This window comes from Megalobrama amblycephala, linkage group LG6, assembly GCF_018812025.1.
Source record: "Megalobrama amblycephala isolate DHTTF-2021 linkage group LG6, ASM1881202v1, whole genome shotgun sequence".
Classification (NCBI taxonomy): Eukaryota; Metazoa; Chordata; class Actinopteri; order Cypriniformes; family Xenocyprididae; genus Megalobrama; species Megalobrama amblycephala.
In genome coordinates, this window is record NC_063049.1 from 32,539,258 (window position 1) to 32,551,683 (window position 12,426).

Consider the following 12,426-nt stretch of genomic DNA (forward strand, 5'->3'; position numbering starts at 1 on the left):
AACTTCATGAGTGGATCTTGTACGTCAATTTATCGCCTGTGGAGCTTTGCTTCAGTGCACAGGGTTACACAGACTCAAAAACAAGGAAAACCCCCTTGAGAGGACAGGTGGGGGGAAAGAGAGAGTGTATATCAGGGAGGTCCTTTTTAGTGAGGTCTGTGCTTGAGTGGTTCCCATGCCAACAGTGAGTGGTGTGGTGTTTGGAGCATGCTCAGTGAGGAGCTGGCGGCTGTAACAATAGCTGAGAGAGCTAAAGCAGCTCACATGCTGCTATCACATCAGAGTGGAATAGACCGCTGCGTGCGCACTGCTGATTCTGCTGACACGGTCTGCCTTCTCGTCTCCTACCTGTCATTTCTGCATGAGAAAGAGGTATGTAACTCTAGATGATGATTGAGGAGGTTTTTGATATGTAATATAAAAATTTTGCCACTGGTTTATGCTTTTAAAAAGCTCTTATTTTGTGCTTGTTGAATGGGATGATTTGTATAGGAATGAGTGAAAGAACATATGTTTTTGTGCCGGGATGTAATCTAGTGTATCCACTGATCTAAGTTACATCTTTTTAATTAATATTTCAATATCTCAACTCGTGGTTGTTGAGTGAAATGCCACCTGAGGAGATTTCCATTTTATAATATGCAGAGCAGACTTGCTGAACAGTACAAGGGAACAGTGTGAATATCATTTGCATACTTCTGCTCATGACATTGGACAGATCTGAGCAGAGGATAGACCTCTGGAGAGAGAAAGAGAAGAGCTGAATACATTTATACTCGCTGCTCTGTCACACGATCCTTCTGTTGTGCGGAGTTGTCATGCCTCACTGACCCCTTGATGTGTCGTCGTGACGATGGGTGTAAGGGGTCAGGCTGTTTCGTTGTGACAACACCGGCATTCTAGTTTTGAGTCTGACCTGGTCTACCACCGTGCACCTTAACAATACACAGAGCACAGGCTTGCTGGAGATGTAGCCGTCTGCCCTAATGAAATGCTTCGTTGATTTATTGTGTGTTGTTGTGTGGGCAAAGAACGCTACAGAACTTGAGCTGGGATGCTCGAGACCATCACCTCAGTGTCTGCCACACACGGGATGAAAATGGGCCAGGATATTCCCCAGCAGAAAGCATTCAATATTTCATCTAGTCGGACAGTAGAGCGATAGAAAGAGAGAGGGTATCTCAGTGGACAGGAAATTGGAAATTGAAGCGACACATTGCATAGTATTCATCAGGGGAGAACGCCTTCTCTGTGGAGCAGAAAGGTTGGGTGGACATCTGATAATCGGAAGATTTCGCTTTCTAAGTAAAGGGTTTTCCCCGAGTTGTCTTGTAATTTAAAGAAGTAAAATAAAAACTCTGGCATCATTTATGCTACCTCATGTTTTTTGAAACCTGTATCTGTGGAACACAAATTGAGTTATTTATTTCAGCGACCAAGCTTCTGTTTTCCAAACAAAGAATGTGAAAAGCTACCATGTGAGTTCAGAAGACTGAAGTGTAGTAGACGAGTTCTATAAACCACTTTTAAATTTTTTTTTTCGTCCTTTTTGGAGCTTGACAGCCCCAGGTTGCCATTCACTGTCATTATATGGAAAAGAGCAGCTTGGGCATCCTGCTAAATTTCTCCTATGGTATTTTATGGAAAAAAATAAAGTCATACACACTCTTGGAAAAGATTTGTAGGGGTACAACAGCTTGGCTAAAATCGCATACTCTCGGAATACTTTGAATAAGTAATTACCAATAAAAAATTGTTCTATATAGAATGTGTGTAGAAATTTGAACATACAACATTCGTCATGTTGTCACTGTTACGTGACCTACCAGCATCAGTTGCATTGCTTCAGTGTCGTTCAAAACTCCACTCCCATGGCCTCATGGGATAATAAAGTGTCCATTTGATGGTGGATGCATGCTTCAAAATCTCCCCAGAAGTAGTAGGTCATCTGGGTACTTTTTGCCTTCTGTTTTATGAATACTTGGAATTCAGCATAATTCTATTTTTTTGCCTTTGTATAGTAAGGAAATATGCAGATACTTCCCTGTCACTGCATTGTAAAAAAACGACATGATCAATAAGCCAAGACAACATATGTTTTTACATTAACTCATCAAAATAATATAAGCAATTTCAACTTCATTTTTATAAGTTACAATATTAAACTTGATGTTTTGAGTCGGTTTTAACATAATTTAAGTTGAAATGACTTGTACAGCCAATTTGATTATACTTAAAAATTTATGGTAGCAACTGGACTAGATCTTTGTTCCTTATTTACCCCTAAAAGGTTCATAATAGTACCTCGGTGTTGTACCACTTACAATTTTTGCACATTTTCCTCCCTGACAGTGCAGTTTTAGAATGACTGAGTAAATGATGGCAAAATTCATTTATTTCTCAGTGAACATCCCATAAAAAAACCGAATCCATGTAAATCATTTGACTTGTAGGATAACCTTCATATTTGCCTCAGACTGTCTATACCCAAATAGTTTGAGGCAAGGTTCACATTTATGTCAGTGCAGAATGCTAAACATGTTTTGGGAGGAATAAAAGATCTGTTATGTGAACCGCTAGAGCTTGGTTTTGTTATCTGGAAGAGGAGACAGTTATGTTGCAAAGTATGTGGGGCATTGGCATTGAACTGCCATTGTTCATGTGTGATAGATGTTTGGAATAATTATACTGCATCAGAGAATGGCAGTAAACCAGCATTTTACCATCTCATTATGGATTGAGTCAAATCATAATGTGATATGAGGTTTGCATTATGGTTTTTGATTGATTTGGTAACACTTTATGAGGTTGCACTTGTTAACTGCATTAGTTAACATGAACTAACAATAGAAAATACTTCTAAAGCATTTATTACATTTACAACATTTACTAATACATTATTAAAATCAAAAATTGTATCAGTTAATATTATTTAATGCTAACATTATTGAACTGTTGAACAACTATTGTAATTTTATCAACGTTAACAACAATTAATAAATATTGTAACAATTGTTAGTTAATGCTATGCATTATGTCACCTAATGGGACATTTTTGTAAAGTGTTACCATATATTTTAATGTATATTTTCATTCATAATTCATTAATAGTTATGTGATCACAACATTTTTTTTTTTTAATCCATGTTGTTTTTTTGTTTTTTTTTAATGGAGGCATTTTTTTTAAATCTTGCTGAATTGTTATACTGCTATTCTGTTGCTGCATTTGTGGGCCACGGTCTCATTCAAATGAAATCACTTTGAAATGGAGATGATTCTGCTCCGTGTTCATCTTACCCAGTTGGATTGGACATTTTCCTGTGAAAGTTGCACCAGCCTACAGTAAGCGGAGATGACAGCTGATCAATTGCTGTCCCCCTCCTGTTCTAATTCATAATCCCCCTTTCTCCCCCCGTCTGTCCTACCCTGCTCTCACCTCATCACCCCCCGATGAAAGCCCATTACCGGCCAAGTGGTTCTGACGGAGATTGGGGCACCTTCACGTAGAGATCCGCTGCTTTGATCCCTTCTTCATTCACAAAGAACAACAAAGGAGCTGATGTGTGTGTGGGAGGGCCCCTAAAGACAGGGTTGTGTGGGTCTTGTGATGTTCTCCCAATGGAGGGTGATTAAGGCTCATATGGAGCTGTTGAAATATGACAGCCACAGGCAGCTCCTGAAGACAGCGAACAGCCCTGCTCTACTGAAAGAGAAGTGTGATGCTGTTCATCTCTATCATCTATTTAGTGCCACAGCCCATGATGTAGTACAGATATTGACTCGGTTATGTATGGCTGCGTTACCAATATAATTGTCTGTCACTTTGTAAATTATTTGTTGTGTTCTTCATTAGTATATAGTATAGATGTTAGTATAGATCTTCATTGTATTATTATATATATATATATATATATATATAATACAATGAAGATCTATACTAACATCTATACTATATACTAATGAAGATCTATAGGGCTAAAACCTTGGCTGACCTGTACACTACCGTTCAAAAGTTTGGGGTCCGTAAGATTTTTTTGTTATTCAGCAAGGATTAATTAAACTGATCAAAAGATATTAAAGAATTATTAAAAAAGATTTCTATTTCAAATAAATGCTGTCCCTTTTGAACGTGTTTTACTGTTTCCACAAAAATATTAAGCAGCACAACTGTTTTTAACGTTGATAATAATAAGAAATGTTTCTTGAACATCAAATCAGCATAATAGAATAATTTCTGAAGGATCATGTGACTCTGAAGACCATAATAACGATGCTGAAAATTCAGCTTTGCCATCACAGAAATAAATTACATTTTTAAATATATTAAATTTAAAATTAAATCAATAATATTTACCAATATCACAGTTTTTTACTGTATATTTGATCAAATAAATGCAGGCTTATTGAGCAGAAGAGCCTTCTTTCAAAAACATAAAGAAATCCTAATTCACAAACTTTTGAAAGATAGTGTACAAATGTACATTTTGAGAAAGTAAGTTGTGTTTATAAAGTCAGTCACAAAAACATTACATTTGTAAAGTCAAAAGTTAACTTTCTTCATTGTTTTAGTAATCTATGAAATATATGTTTTAGTTCTTTTAGTTTTACTGAACATCGTGGTGCAGGTTCTTGGATTTTTATTTGTATTTCTCTCACAAGGTAAAATGAATAATGCTTTAGCAAATAAATACATTTTGGTTTGTTCCCTAAAGCTATGGTCTGGACTGGTTAGAGCTTTGCTTCAGGATTGTGAAGTCCAGGACGGTGTAGTGCAGACAGCATTGAGAGAGAAATGAGAAGCTATCGGTGATTCAGTGATAGCATCATTTTCTGTTTAGCCCATATCTCTGTCTCTCTCTGCCACAGGGCCATTTGCTTCTTACAGCATTCCTGCCTTATTACAAGCGCTGTTGCCTATCAGCGGAGCTCCTGGGATGTTCTCTCTGCATGTCATGTTTGCTCTCCTCCCTTCACCGGCACGCTCATCTCTCATCGCTCGTGTCTCCTCCTTTCCACACCTAACCCTTTTATCAGGCTGTCTGATAAATCACCTATCAATCACTCTTTCCTGTCTTGTCCTATCCCATCCCTGTCTTGTCCTATCCCATCCCTCTCTGTCCTTGGCACAGTTTTCTCTGGTTATATTCTCAGTATTTCACACTTAATCCATAGCACTCTCTCTTCCTCTCTAGAGGTTGATAAGTGTGAAGTCTGCAGGTTCGTAGGTTGTTTTTGTTATTGTTACTGTTGCCAGAGCTGCTGGTGTCATTATCCAATGAAAACACAAACAGAGCCGTACTTAGGAGTAATGAAGAGGGAAGAGCACTGGGCTGACTAGATGACAACCAACAAGCTTTTAAAAACAAAAATAAATTATTTATTATAAATATAACAGTAATTGTAATAGATCTCATTTGAATAATATTGAGGTTTGTTGTTAGAAGGTTAAAGTATAAATGGTGCATGGTGCAGTGATTGCACCTGATGAATTTACTATGGTATTTTGGTATATGGGTAGTTGACATAAATAATTTGGGATGTTCTGCGGTGTGACATGCATGCTTTACTCAAAATGTATGAAATTGCATTTTGCCCATTCTTTTATAATTTTTATGCATGCTAATTTTATGATCTCATGTTAAATTATATTTATAAATTCATTTGTCAGGCTGTAAGACTATTTAAAATGAACTAGGGATGTCAAAAGCTGATTAAAAATTAGAGCTGGCTGTTATGGCCAACAAATCATATCTCTGTATTTTATGACTAAATGGCAAAATACTGTATATATCTCAGTATTTTCTATTTTTTGTTCTTTTTGTATAAAAAAAAAATCTGTATTTATTAAAAAAAAAGTTATTTAACATCCTGCCCAATGTTGTCCTACAAACAATGTTTATATTGAAGGTTATGAAAACAAATATAGTGAATATAAACATGGCTATGCCATACAAAAAAGGGTTAAAATCACATTAAATTCTAAATTGTAACATCATTACAATCTAAAACAAAAGTAAAGCAGAAGTTAAAATCATTAAATTTTATTAGCCTACATTAGATTACCCCAATAGAATAGTCACTTTATATCATAAAGATACACTTACTTGTAGGTTTAAAATTCTACATATGGCACATTTAATGTCCAACAACAAATATTGTATATATTGTACAAAATGTATATTTTATATTATGTATTTTTACATGTATGTATTTTTATATTTATATATTTCAGAATTCTGTTGTGCTGCACATTCCGCGGCAGCAACTCACTGTTATTTTTCAGATACGCTTGTAATTTCAAACTGCCTCATCCTGTATTGTTTATAAAATATATATCCACATATCATACAAGCTCGATATACCGCCCACACTGTAAAAAAAAATCCCTGTAAAATTAATGGTAAATCCAGCAGCTGTGGTTGCCAGAACTTTACCATAAAAAAAAATACGGTAGCAACGTTTTAGGTTTCACGGGACAGCACTTAGTTTACTGTTTTTTTTTTACAGTTCAAAACCATATAATTTAGAGGTTTATATTGTAATAACTAAGGTTAATAACTGTTTATTTTACACACTATAAAAAACATTTCATTAAATTTACGGTAAAAAAAAACGTATTTCTTTAAGTGATATAATGTTAATGTACCAACCTGTTGAAGTACTAATATCTGTTTTGTACCTTTTGTAATACACTGACAACCACACATGATAGATGGTGTCAACCAGTGTCACATGATGAATCAAAGCTCATCACAATCAGCTTTTCAAAAAGTTGAGAAGGACGATATTACTATATAGAAGGTGCACAGTGCTATTCACACAAACACTAAACACCATCATGGTGTAACACACATGAAATTTAAAAAATGCAATAAACATTTATTTAACAACATTAGAAGTAACATAAAACTCTAAGGTACAAAACTAATTAGAAAAAAATAAGAAAAATAGTTTATTCCAATTAAAATACATTAAATGTTAAGTGTCACGCAGGGAATTGTGGGAATGTCAATTTATGGTTTTTCACTGTAAATTATACAAGGACTTGTTATTTTTCACTTCCAAAACTGTAAATTAAACAATATTTTACTGTAAAATTACATTACATATAGTACAGAAACTTTCTGTAAACCAAGTAATTGTTTTTCACTGTAGCTTTTTTACAGTCTTTTACCGTTAAAATCACGATCATTTTTTACAGTGTAGCCCTATTAAAAAAAGTGCAAAACTTAAGGATTGACAAGTCACAGGAAGGACTAGTTACACATACATTACCATTTAAAAGTTTGCTGTTTGTAAGATTTTTAAAAGATTTTTAAATTAATAATTAGAAATTAATACTTTTATTCATCAAGGGTGCATTAAAACAATCAGAAGTGACAGTATATGATGTTACAAATGATAACTATTTCAAATAAATGCTGTTTTTATTTACTTTCTATTCATCAAAAAATCCCGAGGGAGAAAAAACATATCAGGGTTTCTATAAAAATATCAGGCAGCACAACTGTTTTCAACATCAATAATAGGAAATGTTTCTTGAGCACCCGATCAGCATTAGAATGATTTCTGAAGGGTCATGTGACACTGAATACTGGATTAATGATATAAATTTTCAAATATATTCCAATAGAAAACAGTTACTATAATGTTTCACAATATTACTGTGTTTACTGTATTTTTGATCAAATAAATGCAGCCTTGGTAAACATAAGTCTTCTCTCAAAAGCATAAACAAATCTAACCAACCCCAAACTTTTAAACAGTAGTTTATAGTTTCACATATGTGACAGTTTAATGTACTTTTTCTGCTGTCCCTTCCAGACACTGTTTCTGAAAGCAGTACAGACTACTGTTGACAGTTTGTCCGTAACTACCGGCGTTATCTTTCAGAGCAACGGTATCATGTTCATGTGACTTATCTAATTGAGGAAGAGGGGGAAAAAAATCCTTGTGGGGAGCTGCAGCGCATTGATTCATCAGTCTGAAAGGCAATTATCATCTTGCTTCATTTCCCTCTGCTTTTCAAGGCAGAAATCAGCTAATGACAGTGTTATATCACACAGGGCTTCAATGTATATTCATTTCACGGAAAAGATTCTTATCCTCGTCCATGTCTCACTATGCATTATTTAAGCAGTGGTCTGTCTCATTAGAATGAGGATAACTGTATAAAAGACATAGCCTCATATTCAGCATTTAAAGCTTGGAAGACTTTGTGGTATGGAGGCAAATGTACTGATGAACTGGGTTACATTGGTACTTCAATAAAAGCTATTTCTATCATACTCCAATTTTCAGGGTGAAATGATGCACTTATAATATTGCATGTGGCAGCTTGGTCATTAATTAAACACATCCACCAACAAGACGGCCGACAGACATTGATCCATAGCCATATTGATGTGTCTCTTGGATATGCAAGCTCTGTAAATTGCCTTTGTGTTGTTGCTGGCTAGAATGACATGATCTGTGCTAGTTATTTGAGACAATCCTCGGCCAGATATATAATGATTTCCTGCAAGATCGTCACATCTGTGTGCACCAATTAGTGATAGCAATAACTTCAGTACAGCTTTGTAATGTGTACCAATTACTAGTGCTTCAATAAACCTGCAATCACTTTTATCAAAGGGCAACTCAGCTAAGAATAGTACTGGATGTAGACTAATGTGTTTATGGAAAAACTTGTGCACTAACAATGCTTCTCTCACCTAATCTACCTAATGCATTATTCATCAGCTCAGTTAACACTGCACAAGCATAAAATATTCACTAAACAATCTTGAACTTACAGGAAAAGACACACCCTATAGTTTATCTGTCAAGGTTTTTTTTTTTTTTTTATCTGCATGATGTACGTTGTTCACCTTGGATACCATGCATGTTAAATTTGACAAACTATTGTATCTCATTTGGCTCTGATGTTGCAGATATGGTAGACAGCATACTTTGTTTGGTGCAGTGTTGAATGCAGTGAACTCATGGCAAGGTTGAATCCTAATTAACCAAGGTATGCTGGTACTTGAGTCTTCACCTCTCCTGAGGATCACTCTAACATGTTTTGAATGCGTCTCCTCTTACTTTGAAGAGCCGTAACCCAGCTCTGTCTCGGCTGCTCTTGTCAGAATGAGTGCGGTACTCTGCTGACAGGTAATAGAGAAGCTCTTCAGTTCTGCATGTGATTATACAGCACTCGCTCTTACTGTAAGGTACTACCTCACCTCCATGACTACTTCACCTGTCTGAGAAACAGATGCTAAAAACAATGCTATGAAGGGTTATTCACGCTTTCAAGAATATGGGTCAGCCACATTTTACATTGTATTATTTATGCAATATAACTGTTCAGTGTTCAAATACATTCTGGGGTTATTTTATGTGTTTCACAAATTTTGCAAATTGATAGGAAAGATATGAGGACACCATTTACTTAATTCACGTCTCGGATTTACAATATAAACCCTAATACGGATAATGTGACCGTAAAGATAGCCTTTAGTCCACTTACCTCAAGATATGGGAGATAAGCAGCCAATGATCAATAGCGGGTGGACCTTCCTGATCTTTCCCGTCTATCAGCTTTCTGCAGGATCAAGATGGATTAGGCAAAACCGCCAACAGGTACTAATCCAAAAATGGCTACTTAGCCCTAGCACGTTTCCCACATTAACTGTGTAAACCATCACCATTTTAACTAAAGCTAACCTACATTCTGCACAGCCATGCAGATTTAAACATTTTCTTTTTCTTTTTTTTACCCCTACCATTGTACTCATATGACCCCCATCTTTTGCTGAAATTGCTCCAGGAAACAGCTTAAAATCCTGTTCGTGGAAGCACAAATCCAGTGGTTAGAAATAGGTTGATATCTGCTGCTGTGGCTATTGTGACCTCAGACAAAATAGTTCAATCTCTACTACCAATCATGAGGTCAGTCTTCTGCAGCATAATCATACTGTGAATCTCCATCTGCACTCCATGTTTTTCCACCTCCCTAAACCTAGAAAAACCCCTGCTGTACTATCACACAAACCTGCAGATACAATCAATATGTGGCCTTTTAGTCTTTAATTCCCCATGGAGAAGCTTTCATAGATCAATGTTCAACCTTACTACTGCAGTGGCTCGATGGAAAAGAATAAAAAATTCACATTTACAGGTGTAAGATATATGGAAGCAGCACCTGCAAATCACAGAATTAGATGGAGATGGAGATACAGTTCTTTTTTTCCTTCATATTTGTTGACTTAAGGGATTGAACTGGTGTAGGTGCTAAAATTAGGTAATAATGAGGTTTTGTCACATCTTTATACAAAGGTTTATAGTGTAGCTCAGTGGTTAGAGCATTGGTTATTCCTGTAGTTCAGTGGTTAGAGCATGGCACTAGCAATGCCAAGGTCAGGGTTTCGATCCCAGGGATTGCACATACTCAGACACAAATGTATAGTATAATGCAATGCAAGTCGCTTTGGATAAAAGCGTCTGCCAAATGCATAAATGTAGTGTGTGGTTGTAATAGCTCTATCTATCTATCTATCTATCTATCTATCTATCTATCTATCTATCTATCTATCTATCTATCTATCTATCTATCTATCTATCTATCTATCTATCTATCTATCTATCTATCTATCTGTCTGTCTGTCTGTCTGTCTGTCTGTCTGCTATATATCTGTCTGTCTATATCTACGTCTGTCTGTCTGTCTGTCTGTCTGTCTCTCTTTATCTACATCTGTCTGTCTATCTATCTATCTATCTATCTATCTATCTATCTATCTATCTATCTATCTGTCTGTCTCTCTCTATCTACATCTGTCTTTCTATCTATCTATCTATCTATCTATCTGTCTGTCTGTCTGTCTGTCTATATCTACGTCTGTCTGTCTGTATCTGTCTATCTATCTATCTGTCTGTCTGTCTCTCTTTATCTACATCTGTCTGTCTATATCTACGTCTGTCTGTCTATATCTCTTTATCTACATCTGTCTGTCCATCTGTCCGTCTGTCTGTCTGTTTGTTTGTCTCTATCTATCTATCTATCTATCTATCTATCTATCTGTCTGTCTGTCTGTCTGTCTGTCTATCTATCTATCTGTCTGTCTGTCTGTCTGTCTATATCTACATCTGTCTGTCTGTATCTGTCTATCTATCTGTCTGTCTGTCTCTCTATATCTACGTCTGTCTGTCTGTCTGTCTGTCTGTCTATCTATCTATCTATCTATCTGTCTGTCTGTCTCTATCTACATCTGTCTGTCTATATCTACGTCTGTCTGTCTATCTGTCTGTCTGTCTGTCTCTATCTGTCTGTCTGTCTGTCTGTCTCTCTTTATCTACATCTGTCTGTCCATCTGTCCGTCTGTCTGTCTGTTTGTCTCTATCTATCTATCTATCTATCTATCTATCTATCTATCTATCTATCTATCTATCTATCTATCTATCTGTCTGTCTGTCTGTCTGTCTGTCTGTCTGTCTCTCTCTCTCTATCTACATCTGTCTGTCTCTATCTGTCTATCTATCTATCTGTCTGTCTGTCTGTCTGTCTGTCTGTCTGTCTGTCTATCTGTCCATCTGTCCGTCTGTCTGTTTGTATCTATCTATCTATCTATCTATCTATCTATCTATCTATCTATCTATCTATCTATCTATCTATCTATCTATCTATCTATCTATCTGTCTCTATCTATCTATCTATCTATCTATCTATCTATCTATCTATCTATCTATCTATCTATCTATCTATCTATCTATCTATCATACCAATCATAGTACTGGAGTACAAAATAAACTAAGTAATGATAGCAAGACAGATGTTGATTCAGTAAACATTCTGACAAATCCAGTGAAATCCAAAAATAGTGAGTATTATACTAGTGTGCTATTCTCAATTTAGCCTTCATTAAAAGAACCACTTATAACAGTCATTTGGTCATGAAAGTGTGCGCATGGAATACTTGTGGATGTATATTGTGTACAGCTTGGTAGAAAAACATCTTTTCTTGCCATCATTTCACTTTACTGATGCCCCGCTTTAGTTCTTAGCAATATGTTACTCTGAGATGCGTTAGCGAGCAGCTGGACCACATACTGACAGACATTCGTCAAACACCAAGAGCTCATGCGATTAGTAAGATGGAGTGGAAGAGCAACTGAATGTGTTTATTGACCGAAGCCTGACTCCATCCTGGTGGAGTTTGAGCAGTGTCTCCCTCAGTAATGAGAAATCATTGAAACTACATTCACTGAGATACCACTATCACAACTTTAAGTAATTCCAGAAGGTCTCTGGATGATATTGAGGTGAGAGGAGATAAAATTGTGTAAGGCCCAACTCTACAACATGCCTTGAATTACAGAGCCTTGAATCACTGGAGGTTGAAGTACATGTGATCTAGAATATTTCAAGAATGGATTTTGGAATTCAGT

The 12,426-nt window shown here is 36.1% G+C and overlaps 1 protein-coding gene across 1 annotated transcript in view; it reads left to right on the forward strand.

The window, feature by feature from the left end:
* Positions 1-221: 221 nt before the first annotated feature.
* The window catches only part of si:dkey-91i10.2 (uncharacterized protein LOC555224 homolog), a 30,122-nt gene continuing 17,917 nt past the window's right edge, over positions 222-12,426 (forward strand). Inside the window, 1 exon segment of the mRNA XM_048194096.1 lies at positions 222-372. The gene's annotated coding sequence lies outside the window, so the exon portion shown is untranslated.